The sequence below is a fragment of the Macrotis lagotis genome, chromosome 7 (assembly GCF_037893015.1).
Source record: "Macrotis lagotis isolate mMagLag1 chromosome 7, bilby.v1.9.chrom.fasta, whole genome shotgun sequence".
In the NCBI taxonomy this organism is placed as follows: Eukaryota; Metazoa; Chordata; class Mammalia; order Peramelemorphia; family Peramelidae; genus Macrotis; species Macrotis lagotis.
Genome location: NC_133664.1, coordinates 40,642,119 through 40,655,896, shown reverse-complemented (window position 1 = coordinate 40,655,896; position 13,778 = coordinate 40,642,119). Strand labels below are relative to the sequence as shown.

Genomic DNA, 13,778 nt, shown 5'->3' with positions numbered 1-13,778 from the left:
TCCTTTTTTCCCCTCCCCCAAAATCAGTCCAAACTTGGCACAATGGTGCCATCAAACCAAAAGTCATAAGATCTGGTCTCCTTACCAACATCAAGAGCTCTTCCTTCCCCTAATTTTCCCCAATCTTAGATATCAGGGAAATTGTAGGCATTTGGAAACTGGGAGTGTATCATGGATCTAATGCAAATCAAATTATTTCCTGAATTTCAAAAAAAGAAACCATAATAGCAAAGAGCAAAAAAGAGGCAGAAAAATGGAGGGGGGGGGGGAGCTGAAGGAAGCAGAGAACTGGTATCAGACTATCTCAAATATCTGAAAGAAAGGAGATTCATTCCCCCCCACCACCCCATAGTCTATTATTTTCCAATTGTATCATTCTCAAAGTCTAGGAATGGAGTAAAACCTATATATAAAGTCGGTAAGTAGGGTGGCTTCCTGTCTATTAGGCTATGAGATGAGCTCAGTGCTACCTACCAATCAATCAGATTAATCCCCAAAGAACTTTCATATCTTCCGATTGGAGTACCGGTGTGGAAGGTCCCTTCTATTGTGAGCTTAGGAAAATGGGAAACTAAAGTTGAGAATCTTTTCTACTTCATTTTAGAATCCATTGACATGAGACATCCCCCTCTCAACCCCCACCCCAGCTCTTCTGAAGGCCCTCTGTGGAATGATCTCTCATGAAAGCCAAACAGCCTATTGGAAACATACTCTTCAGAAGATGAGGAGGCAGGAGTCTGCCTAATTCAGATGCTGGCTTTTCTTTCCCTAAACAGCCTGTAAAGCAGTGGATTGTCAGTGTGTGTTGAGCCAGGAAAATCAACTGGAAGGCTCTCCCCCAAATCCTCTCCAAAGAAATTTCTGATCCTGGTATATTCTGCAGGTCGCTGCAGGCATCTTTGGCTCCCCGGTTTACTGATGAGCGCTTCTGCCATATTTATCTTTTTTATTTTTAATCTTCAGCCTTTCCTTTAGCTCGGCTCCACCATTATTTAATTATTTTCGTGGCTTAAAAAAAGTGTTCTGTTCCCCCTTCTCCGGCACCAAGATTCAATGGGGGTAAAAATAGGAGCAGCTCTTGTGAACTGTATTCTCTCTCTCAAGTCCCTAATTTTTTTTGCGGGCTGTCTCACCCATAAGGTGAGTTCCTTGAAGGCGGGGGCTCTGATGGGGCTTTTCTTTGGCACAGAGCTGCAGAGTAGACGACTACGGAATGCTCGCTGGCCAACCAGACTGGCTGACGGGGCTTTAAGCCCGGCGAGCAAGGAAACTGGCCCTTCCCCTCTCTGTACCGGGCCCTCCAGATTCAGCACCGCTCCCCCCCCCCCACCATCGGCTGGGCTCCCGCATCCCACGCCGCCCCCCGGGGCTCCCCGGGGCCCTCGCAGCCCCAGGCACTTTACAGAGAAGCAACTTTCCATCAAGGGGGATCGTGTCTGTGTGTCCGTCTGTCCGTCTCTACGTGTGTCTGTGGGTGCTTCTGTATGTGTGTGTCCATCTGTCTCTGACTGTGTGTCTGTGTGTGTGTCCTCTGTCTCTGCCTCTGTGTGTGTGTGTGTCTGTCCGTCTGTGTCTGCTTGTGTGTCTGTGTTCCCGTCTCTGCCTCTGTGTGTGTGTGTGTGTCCGTCTGTCTCTGCTCGTGTGTCCATGTCCGTGGGTCTGTTCCCGTCCCTGCCTCGGTGTGTGTGTGTGTCCGTCCGTCTCTGCTCGTGTGTCCGTGTCTGTGTCCCTGTCTCTGCCTCTGTGTGTCTCTGTCTGCCTGTCTCTGCCTCTGTGTGTATCTGTCCGTCTGTCTGCTTGTGTGTGTGTGTGTCCGTCTGTCTCTGCTTGTGTGTGTGTGTCCGTCTGTCTCTGCTTGTGTGTGTGTGTCCGTCTGTCTCTGCTTGTGTGTGTGTGTGTCCGTCTGTCTCTGCTTGTGTGTGTGTGTGTGTCCGTCTGTCTCTGCTTGTGTGTGTGTGTCCGTCTGTCTCTGCTTGTGTGTGTGTGTCCGTCTGTCTCTGCTTGTGTGTGTGTGTGTCCGTCTGTCTCTGCTTGTGTGTGTGTGTGTGTCCGTCTGTCTCTGCTTGTGTGTGTGTGTCCGTCTGTCTCTGCTTGTGTGTGTGTGTGTCCGTCTGTCTCTGCTTGTGTGTGTGTGTCCGTCTGTCTCTGCTTGTGTGTGTGTGTGTCCGTCTGTCTCTGCTTGTGTGTGTGTGTGTCCGTCTGTCTCTGCCTCTGTGTGTCTCTGTGTCTGTCCCCGCCTCTGCCTCTGTGTCTGTCTGTCCGTCCGTCTCTGCTCGTGTGCCCGTGCCCGTGCCCGTGGGTGTGTGCCCCCGTCCCTGCCTCGGTGTGTGCGTCTCCCCGGTCCACCTTCCCCAGCGGAGCCCCCGGCAGCTGCCTCCCCGGCGGGGCCGGCCCTCAGCTCCGCCGGCCGCTTCCCGGGCTCCGGAGCCCCCCCCCCCGGGCGCGCACAAAGGCAGCGGGGCCGCCCGGGGCTCGCACCGGGGCCCCGGGGCCCCCGCCCGGCCGCCGCGTCCCCGCATCCCGCCCAAAGCCGCCAGACGCTCCGCGGGGAGAAGCGAACAATGCCCGCCCCCTCCCCCGCGCTCATCCCTCCGCTCCTCGGAGCTGCGGAGAAGAAAGAGCCGCGGCCGCTTACCTGGGTGGCAGCGCCCGCCCGGCCCGCCCGGCTCGGCCCGCTCGGCTCGGCGGCGCGCGCTCGGACGTGGGCGCCTCACCGGCCCAGCCGCCTCCCCAGCCGCGCTCTCCGCCTGGCGGGCCCTCGGAGCCCGTCTGCCGCCCGGGAGGCCCGCGGCACGTGTGGCCCCGCCAGCCGCGGTCACGTGCGGCCGCCGGCCAATCGCGGCGCGCCTCCCCCTCCCCCGCCCCGGCCCCTCCCCGCGCCGGCCCCGCGCCGCCTCCCGCCTCCCGGAGGCCCGGCCTGGCCCGGGGACGCCCCCCGGCCCGCGCGCCCCGCCGCCGCCCTCGGAGCAGCCTGGTCCGGGCCTGGGGCCGAAGCGGGGATGGGGGGGGCCTGACCTCTGAGCCCCGGCCCTGCCCTCGAGCCTGGCCCCGGGCGCGAAGCCGAGCCGCCGGCGCGCACCGTGCCCGGCCCGAGGAGCGGGGCCCGGCCGGAGGAGCGGGGCCCGGCCCGAGGAGCCCCGGCCCGCAGCGGGGCCCGGCCCGAGGAGCCCGGCCCGAGGAGCGGGGCCCGGCCCGAGGAGCCCGGCCCGAGGAGCGGGGCCCGGACTGAGGAACCCGGCCCGCAGCGGGGCCCGGCCCGAGGGGCCCGGCCGGAGGAGCGGGGCCCGGCCCGAGGAGCCCGGCCCGCAGCGGGGCCCGGCCCGAGGAGCCCGGCCCGAGGAGCGGGGCCCGGCCCGAGGAGCCCGGCCCGAGGAGCGGGGCCCGGACTGAGGAACCCGGCCCGCAGCGGGGCCCGGCCCGAGGAGCCCCGGCCCGAGGAGCGGGGCCCGGCCGGAGGAGCGGGGCCCGGCCCGAGGAACCCGGCCCGCAGCGGGGCCCGGCCCGAGGAGCCCGGCCCGAGGAGCGGGACCCGGCCCCAGAGCTGAGACTCCCCGGGGCCTCCTCCGGCCAAAGGAAGCGGCCCCGGGAAAACCAAAGGACTCGGCCCGGTCCGGGAGTAGCACGGCGGATGGGGCTCCGAGGGCCGTCCCTGATCCGCTGCTGGGCAGAAGCCCCCAGAGGGGCCGGCGGAGAACCCCCAAGACTGCGCCGCCGCCTTTGCTGCTGGCCAGAGTTGCCTTTGGGAAAGGCCCCCTTCCTTGCTTCTCCCAGACGAGTAGCCCATGGAAAAGCCGCTCAAGGTCCTTGGAGCCGGGGGAAACCTGGGGGAAGACAAGGGCCGAGTGGACAAATACTGACCTGACGCCTAGGAGATGTCCGACATACGAAAGCCAGACCATCCCCTGCCCCCAAGGACTCTCTGGGCATCAAACGTGACCCTGCCACAACTCATCCCTGGGTGATTCAGGGGATCATGGCACCAGAGTGAGGTGGGCAACTGAGAAGCCAGTCAGGTCGACTCTTCCCCCCCAGGTGCAGGTCATGGAACCGAGGTTGAGTTCAGTGACTCCAGGGCAAGGTCTCCGAGCTAGTAAGGATTCAAACCTAGTCTTCTGGACTCCAACGCACCGAGTTATCTTTTCAGGTTAAGAGGCAACCATCCAGGCCAGCCTTATGGGGCTGAAAAATGGAAATTGGAAGCAGTGACCTATGATGAAGCTGATGATGCCATCAAAAAGTATTCAATCTCCAACTGTTCAGGATGTGCTTATCCATGGATTATTCTTTTGCCTTCTCGATTTCCCTAATTTTGAAGTGTAAGACAAATGGCACCAACACTTTCAAACACAGAACCAGAGGATCATAAATTTAGCACAAGAAGGAACTTCAAAGGGCATCTAGCTCCACTTCGCCCCTTTTTCAAATGTGGCAGAGGTTGGGCTCTGCCCAAGGTCAAAGAGCTAGCAAGTAACAGAACCAGAATTTGTACACTAGTGTAATGACTAACAATGCATCCATCTCATCAAGAAAACATCACAAGAACACCCCAAAATGGGCAGAAAGGGAGGGGAGAGTCTATAGTCCCATGGCCAATTCACATAGACATTTAAAAATATGCAAATAAACTGCAGAAAATCTCCATGGCCAACCATTGTTTAATTTCTGTTAGTACTACAATCTAGCCTCAAGAAGTCAACCCCCCTTCTTTTTTGGGGGGGGGGTTTGCAAGGTAATGGGATTAAGTCACTTGTCCAGCATCACAGAATAAGTATCAAGTGTGTGGGGTCACATTTGAACTCAGGTCCTTCTGACTCCAGAATTAGTACTCTAGCCACTGAGACTCCTTATATTATACACCAAATTGAGTATTTGCTGCAGTGATAAACTACCTTAACCTTGCTCTTCAGGGCAATTTGGGCTTTGCCACCTCATATATGCATTTGTAGAGGTAAAATTTAATTTCACATATCTCCATCCCTTCAAACCCAAATGATCCAATGTTCCAATGCACTGTACTTAAAGCCATCAGTTCATATTTTTAATCAAGGTGATCTAAAGACCACTTAGGGAGACCTTAGTCCTTTTCTGCCACTCCAGGTTCACTTTTTAAATCTCCTGTTTATGCAATTTATACAGTTACTATTACAGCAGTTATTCCTGTTTAGCTGTCAATGAGATCTACATCATCAAGAACCCTAGCAACTTTCTTTTAGCAAATGAAGTCAAGAATTTCATTGGATATGCTAAACCTAGCCAGCATTGTTTTCTGACTTGTTGCCATAGGGGAATGTCTAACCCAGACAATGATATGCTTCAAGTCTAAAGGAAGGTTTTCCTAGAACTGTCAGATCAATGGACTTGATCAGGAAGGCTCTGGCAACATGTCTGCTCTTACACAAAGAGAAAGAAAATGATTTGCAATATTTAGCTGTGCCATCCAATCAAACCAGAGTCAGGGTCTTTCTGGATGACAGCATAAATCACGAATTACAACTAATAAAGGTTCCTCTCTCAGAAACTATTGTTATTAGGAAATTGGGAACCTTCAGGGACTTGTTCTAAGTTTGAATTCCAGCCCTAAAAGAAAAAAATTCACAAAGTGCTCTTCGTAATCTTTTTTGCATCTGTGAAATAAGTAACTCTGGTAAGAACTCCATAGTAACAGGGATTAAATCTGTGGTTTTGTTCCTAATATTTCATTTCTGAGAGTTCCCAATACTCTTAGGTATTGCAGGTACAGGAAAGCACCTTCTCTGAGACCCTGAGAGGTTAAGTGACTTGCCTGAGGTCAGACAGGCAGAACTTGAAACCAGAATTTGAAATCAAGAAGGTCCCAACCATGATACTTCACTAACTGTATGACACTAGACAACTAACTCACATACTCTATCAGAACCTTTGCTTCTTCATCAGCAAAATGGGGGTCACATTTTTCTATTTTTTTCTATTTCTATTTCTATCACATCTTTTCTATGGCCCACCTCACAGATTTGTTCTGGGAAAGGCACTCTAGATATCTTAAATGTGCTATGGAATTCATAGACCCAGAGCTGGGATGGCCATCTACTCCAAACCAAATCATTTTACAAATTATAAACATGAGCTATTGTTATTAACTAATTGGAAACTTTCAGGGTTAGGTTCCAAATTTAAATTTCAAGTCACTAAAGGAAAAAAAAAATCAGAAAGGGTTCCTTTATTGTTTTATCTGCAAAATAAGCAAGTCTCTAATGAGGACTGTGGTTCCTTCCATCATGTAGGCAAAGGCATGTTTGGTCAGGATCTATATGGATACCCAAGGGCGGGGGGGGAAGCATGCTTATATCCCAAGGAGGGAAACAATATAGGGGAAAGGGGAAGGAAGGGAAGGGAATGGATAAAAAAAGGAAAGGGAAGGGGAGAGGAAGGGAGGGGAGGGGAAGGGAAAGGGAAAAATGATAAATGATGTCTAGTAGCCGATAACCATGAGACTAATGAGGAGTTAGACACCTACTAGGGACTCAGAAGTGAGACTAAAGTAAACTACCTCTACAACTAGATGGGATATTAGTGGTTATTTTGTCCACCCCATCCCGCAGTTTGGGGGCAAGAAGCCTGAATTTGAAAGTCATTTCCTCATTTACAGATGGTAAAAGGCAGAGCTAAGATTCAATCAGGTTTTCAAATTCATCTTCTTTTCTTTCAAATTCATTTTCATTCAAATTCTTTCTTCTGTGTTATACTAGCTGTTACTATGTTTTTGGTTATACTTTTGTCAAACTGGGTGCCTTGAAACATAGCATAACCTACAATCAAAACCTCCTTTTTAACAGTTAGGGCATAATTTGGTTCCCTACCCCTAACAATATTATGCAAAAGGATTTGACCAGATCACATAACCAGTTTCCATTACAGAGAATTCTAAGGGAGTTTTAATTCTTTGGTTGTACTAGAATTTTACTTTTACAAAGTATATCTTGAAATAAATGGGTTATTGGCTAGGACTTGGAAATCATTTTGTTACATAGAGGGTTTTCATTGGCATATAGTTGTTATGAGATTTGACCCATATTTCAGTGGATTGATGTGAGTGCCTCTGTATGCTCTGGCATCTTGCTAAAAAGTGTGACATCATTTATGACACCAGAAAATATGGGAACCCAATGTGTGAGCCTGCAAACCAACTTCTTCCTGCTTTGACACTTCCTTTTAAAAATATATTTCACAACATTCCAATGGGGGGAGAAATTTTTCTCGCCTTGTAAATTTGTGTATCATCATCTAGAACAGAGAAGAAAGACAAATTTCCCTGGCATTTAACTAGCATAAGCTATATAATTTTCAAAAAGAAAAAAACCTTCATTTTCTCCTTATGTGATAACATCATCACAATGGAAAGCAAAAAGAAAGAAAGAAAGAAAGAAAGAAAGAAAGAAAGAAAGAAAGAAAGAAAGAAAGAAAGAAAGAAAGAAAGAAAGAAAGAAAGAAAGAAAGTCTGGGTGAATGTGATTTAGACATGAATTTTTCAGATAGAATAGTAATGCCAACATCAATTCTCTTTGTAAGAGGATATAATCATTGTTGATACTAATAAACACTTAGGTGATCAGATTATATGATATGTGTGTGATATGATGTGATATTTTAGCGTTATGATGTAAATAAGTATGCAATTTATGGTAAAGAACTTTCCAGAAATCTCCCTAAGACTGATTGGTTATATCAACAAACAAAAGAAAGAATTCGATATAAAACCAGTCTCCATTAGCCAAGTCCCATTTGTCCAGAAACTACCCTGTTGTGCCAGCATAATTAGATTCACTCCATACATCTGTACAATTGCTACTGTTTTTATATTCCCTAGCAAGAAATAGCTTCCCTAAACTTAATTGATTTCATTCATGAAGGCTCACAGATTACCCAAGATTCCATTGGCCATCTGTTGTGTAAACAGAGGCAGAGTAACACTTTATGTATCTGTATCTATGTTTTAATTACTGATGCTTTTCATTTTCCTCCTCTGAATTACTGTGTACAAATTCAAACTTAGTCCTAAGGGATTTCTTGGAAAAATAACATGATTTTTGAATGGATATTTCATAAGCAGCAAGCAAAGCAGAAAGGCGAAAGACAGGTGGATGGGAGTAACTAAAGCTTTGTCAGTCAAGGATCACTGAAGAGACATTGTCAAGGATACTAGTAACTCCAATGGATCTCTGATTTCATCAATGTGGGTTCCCTCCCAAATAATGTAGGTGGAAATCCAGCCATATCTCTCATCCCAGAATTCCTACAAATTTTCCAAAAGGGATCCCACCCAATATGCTAGGGATTTCCATTGACATTTTTGGATACAAATGTTCAATAAGTATGCTGCACTCTTTCCCAAAGACTGATGCATTTTTCCTCATTATTCATTTCTTTGACTTCATGAACTTAAAAAAGTATTAGAATAAATATTTTGTCTGTGAAATTTCTAAAGTGGTCATTCTAGGCTCATATAGAAAGAGGGTAATAATAAGGGTTTATTTTAGATCACTTGAATAACTCAATGAAAAAGGAATGAACATCAAAACAACTATAGAGTTTGAATGTAACCCAAAACACACTATTTTCACTTTTCAAAACTTGTTTTATGCTTTTTTTGTTTTCTCTCATTTTTCCCCTTTAATTCTGATTCTTCTTTCACAACATGACTACTATGGAAATATGCTAAATATGATTGCCTCAAGGGGAGGGAAGGGAGGGAGATAGAAAAATGTGGAACTCAAAAGCTTACAAAAAGATGAATGTTGAAACCTGTCTTTGCATGTGATTGGAAAAATAAAATAACTTTCACATGAGAAAGGAATGGAAAAGTCAAATGAAATTATGGCAATTATAAAATTAAGGGAAGGAATACTGAGATGATAATTACTCAACTAAGTAGGTGAATATTGAGACTAGATACAAATTACATTCCTAAATAATAATAACACATTTATACTTGTTTATGAAGAAGTAATAGAAAACACACTGCAAAGAGAATTTTGGAATTGGAGTAAAGGAAAATTTAGTCATTTACTAATTATGTGACTTTGGGAAAATCTTTTAAATTCTCTGGGTCTCAGTTTTCTCAACTGTTAAACAAAAGGGTTAGACTAAATGACCTCAAAGTTCCCTTCCATCTCTAAATCCATGATGCTAGGACTGCATAATGAGTTCAAGGTCAGTCTAGAAGTCAGAAAGACCCCAGTCCTGCCTAAGATACCAACTGCATGACCACAAAAATACTTTAACCTCTCAGTGTCTCCAAGACCATAGGTTGTTGTTCAATGAAGAGACATTATTAAGTGCTTACTGCATGCCAAACATAGTGAGAGGTCCTGAGGAGACAAAGATAAGAGGAATACAGTCTCTATCCTCAAGGAATTTACAATCTGTCCACTATATCTCTGAGGGAGGGAGGGAGGGAGGGAGAGAGAGAGAGAGAGAGAGAGAGAGAGAGAGAGAGAGAGAGAGAGAGAGAGAATAAATACAGTATAAATTCACAAAGATACTAGCAGCTGGGGGGAGCAGGGAAAGTCTCCAGCTGCAGATGGCACTTGAGCTGAGCTCTTCCAATTTGTATCTGTGGAGAGACTTTCCACACTAGGAAATTCCCTAAAGTGATGACAGGGCTAGATAATATCAAAGATTCTTTCTACTGTTAAAATTCTATGATTGCAAGAGAAGAAACTTATTGCACATGGTTTTTAGGAAACAGGAGGATGAGGAGTGGAAAGGTGGAGGCAGGGCAGAATAATCAAGACATCTATTATATGACCATTCCATTTTAGAAATAGAAGGAACCAAATTCAGGCATTAGATGGAAGTCAACTGAATTGTTAAATGAATAGAAGTTTTAGCAGAATTTTTCAATAAATAAAAAATATTCCATGAGAAGCCTGGGGATTATTTTAAAGCACCCTACTGGATGCCCAGGAATAAGTCATAGAAATCTGGAATTGGAAGTCCAAACTGAAAACAGAATTCAGTGATAAGTAACTCATTATTTCTCATGACAATCCACTCCATTTTTAAAAGTTTAACTTGTTTGGAAGTTTTATCTTAGATTGAGATGAAATTTACTTCTCCTTATATGTGTTCAGTATTCCTGCTTATTCTGTCAGGAGAATTTTATGACAATAAGAGCTAATAAAAGCCAGTAAATAGCAAGTCAGCAAGAAGACCTAGATTCATATCCTACCTAAACATTCTCCCAAGGCTGAGTGATACTGAGCAAATCATAATTTCACAGTGCCCCTCAGGGAATCATCCAAAACTGTAAAAAACAGAGTTAGTGCTGATCTCTATAAGTAAATAGGATTCCCTCTATGGGCGTTATATACATCATTGAAATTACAGGTCCTGGAGAGAAGTGCCCATATCAATGAAATCATGGACTGTCAGCACATGTAAAGTCATGGAGATAGGAGCTAGAGCATTATATATGAGGGTGTACAGGGATGAGCTATGAGGCATTAATCAAGGAGGTAAATGAAGTTCCTCTTTGTTACAATACCCAAAATTCTATTATTTAGTAAGTGATGGAAGTTTAGATAAATTTTGTTTTTAACAAGATAAGAAAACCAATATTATTTCAAGAAACAATTAATTATATATTAACTAAATTTCCCACACAGAGGGAAAATTTATAGTAAATGAAACTCTTCCATTTACAGCTAATTATATTTTATTTCTAAAATAGACAAGAAGTAGAATGAGTGTGTTCAGAGGAAGATGCCTTTAAAATACTCTTCTTGGAACTCAATCATCTTTTATATTCTCTTATAAATTGATGAATAAGAAAGAACTTAGTGAAGCAAATATTTGATGAGTTGAACAGAATGCACAAGGGAATCTGTTCTAGTATTCTCAGCCCAACATCCTTTCCCACCCCCCACTCCCCCAAAGAACCCCAGAAATTTCAGTTTTGAAATAAACAAACAAAACTCAATTCTCCCTTTCTGCCCCCAGTTTTTTGGGAATTTTTTTTTTCATTCTTTGAGTTAAAAAAAGCTCTTCTCTAATCTTGAACAGGGTGGAACATTGTCTTCTGGGAGAAATAGTACTGTTAACTTACAAAATTATACAAAGTACAAGTTCTCAACCTTGAGAAATAAGCAGTGCAAATATTCTTCTTCCCATTTTATAGGTAAGGAAATGAAGGCTGCAAAATCAAGAGTCATACCCAAGTTTTCTGAGTCCAAGTGCAGGACATAACATTTTCAAATTGTATTCAGAGTCGCCCACCTCCTTCTCCTGTTCCTAGACAAAGCCCTTAGAACCCAGGCATCCCTAATCATTGCCTTATTTATCCTAGTAGGCTTTTATGCCTCATATCCTGAGAGAATATTTTGCCTTGAGAGGATCATTATGTCTACATCTAGTAACTAACATCTCCCCTTGCAAAGATAAGAATATGGCCTTTTCCTCTTTTTTACAGATCTTTGTCTAATGGTACTGCTATTTCTGAGGTTTCTAGGGTCTTAGAAGCTGGGTTGTCAATAGACCTCCTATAACTATTCTTAGATTCTGAATTATCCCCAAAGTCCAACATCTCCTAGCACTATCTTTCTCTTACTTATTAATGTATGAAATCATCAATTAATAAGGAAAAAATATTTGTAGGAAATAAGTTAAAATATCTGGCAAACCAATACACCGAGTCTATAAGAATTGATACACATTCATGAAAGTAGTCATTGCCCCCCATCAATCCTTTAACTTTTTTCTTTCCTTTCTCTTTATTTTATTAAACTTTTTTCTTTCCTTTTAATTGTTTCCTATTGAAACATAACTATTTTCCTAAACAATGAGGTATGCAACTTCTGAGTCATCCTAGACTTTTTTTCTTTCTCTCTTTCTCCATACCTTATCATTTGCCCGGTCTTGATTCTACTTCCACAGCATGTCTCTCACATCTATTCGTTTCTCTTGTACCACCTAGTTCAAGTCTTCATTATCTCTTACTTGGACTATTGTGATGACCTTCTACTGGTTTCCCTGATTCCAGTTTGTTCTTCTCTACTTTATACTTCACACAAATGCCAAAATAACCTTCCTGAGACACAGGTTTAATCATATCACTCCCCAGATCAAAAGTCTTTGATGTTTCCTTGCCACTTTTAGAATGAAATGCAAATTCTTCCATCTGATGTTTAAAACCCTTTATAATCCATTTTCAATTTACCTCTCCAGTCTAATTTCTTATTATTCCTTTTCAAAGACTCACTCTCCAGCCAAACTGGCTTGCGAGCTAATCTCTGAATTAGGCCTTCTATCTCCCAGCTGCTCTGGGAGTCTCTGCACTAGCTTTCTCCCGAGCCTCCAATGATGTCTCTTTTCAATTTGATTTCTCAACATTCCTTTGAGATTCAGCATGGTTTCATCTCCAAAGCAAAGTTTGTGCTGACCCACCCTTCATTTCTCCATCCCCACCTTTCCCACAGCTATTAGTTCATAGATCAGATTGAAAAGTGAAAGGGGCTTTAGAGGCACAGAAAAGAAATCAACTGTCTAAGACATAGTCAGGATTCAAACCCAGGTCATCTGATCACAATCAAGCACATTTTCTGCTCCACCATGATTTTTTCTTATTCATCTCAAATTACTTTGGATCCACTTTTTTGTACATATTGTATCCCCCAGGAGAATGCAAGCATCTTGAAATAGGGAAATTTTACTTATAGCTTTGTATCCCCAGCATCAAGAATACTGCTTTGCATGTAAGATTCAACTAATACACATTTGTTGGATAGAAATAAATAGAAATTCATTCCTCAATAAATGGTATAATCAAAAGATATGAATGATCATTTCTGTAAGGTAGGAAAACCCATTTCTAATGAATAATTGAAAATGGTTCAAGGGCAGCTAGGTGGCGTAGTGGATAAAGCACCGGCCCTGGAGTCAGGAGTACCTGGGTTCAAATCCAGTCTCAAACATTTAATAATTACCTAGCTGTGTGGCCTTGGGCAAGCGACTTAACCCCAATTGCCTTGCAAAAACCTAAAAAAATGGTTCAAACCATCTTTTTAACCAAAGAAAGGCAAATTAAATCCATTTTGAGGTACCACCTTACTTCCATTAGATTGGTTTAAAAAATTCATTTTTGTTAGGACTAGGGAGAAACAGGCACTCTGTTACAATGTTGGGGAAATATAGATTGGCATAATCTTTTTGAAGAACAAGTTATCAGTGCAAAAATAATGTTACAAAGTTGATACTATCCTTTGACCCAGTACTGGAATTATAATTGTAGTACTGCAAAGATCCATGACAGGAATCATAGGGACTCATTCCAAGTCTGCAGATTAATGGACTTCTCTGCCTTATTGGATTAACTCTAGGGAGTTCTATGGCTGGAAAAAGGATGTCAACCCTTTGATGATGGTCCTCTGCAAATTTAGCTAAATTATTCTTTTAAGAGGAATAATCATCATAGCTGGTCAAAAGATATCTATAATTCTTTTAATTGTGATAGTAAAAAATTTGAAATAACCTATGTCTGTAGTTGTCTGCCTATGTCCACTGTCATCACAAACATGCAATCTCTGCAATCAGATTGAGTCAAGGAACATGCCACTGTGCTTGTTTACTAATGGTTCAAAGTAGTTTCATTGGGCCAAGGACATATTCTGTAACAATGTACCATTTCACTGATGCAGTCATCTATGATTCCCAAATTCTAGAATGTCCTGTGACACAAATGTTGGCAAAGTTTCCATCTCACAGGAGATTCCTAGTTACTGCTCAGCACCTCTCCTCTCCCAGTC

At 44.3% G+C, this 13,778-nt stretch overlaps 1 protein-coding gene across 5 annotated transcripts in view; it reads right to left on the bottom strand.

The window, feature by feature from the left end:
- Positions 1-2,763, bottom strand: part of TMEM108 (transmembrane protein 108) — a 366,409-nt gene extending 363,646 nt beyond the window's left edge. For all 5 annotated transcript variants that reach the window (XM_074195832.1, XM_074195824.1, XM_074195825.1 and 2 more), the window contains exon 1: positions 2,636-2,763. The gene's annotated coding sequence lies outside the window, so the exon portion shown is untranslated. The remainder of the gene's footprint in view (positions 1-2,635) is intronic.
- Between the last annotated feature and the right edge of the window lie 11,015 nt (positions 2,764-13,778).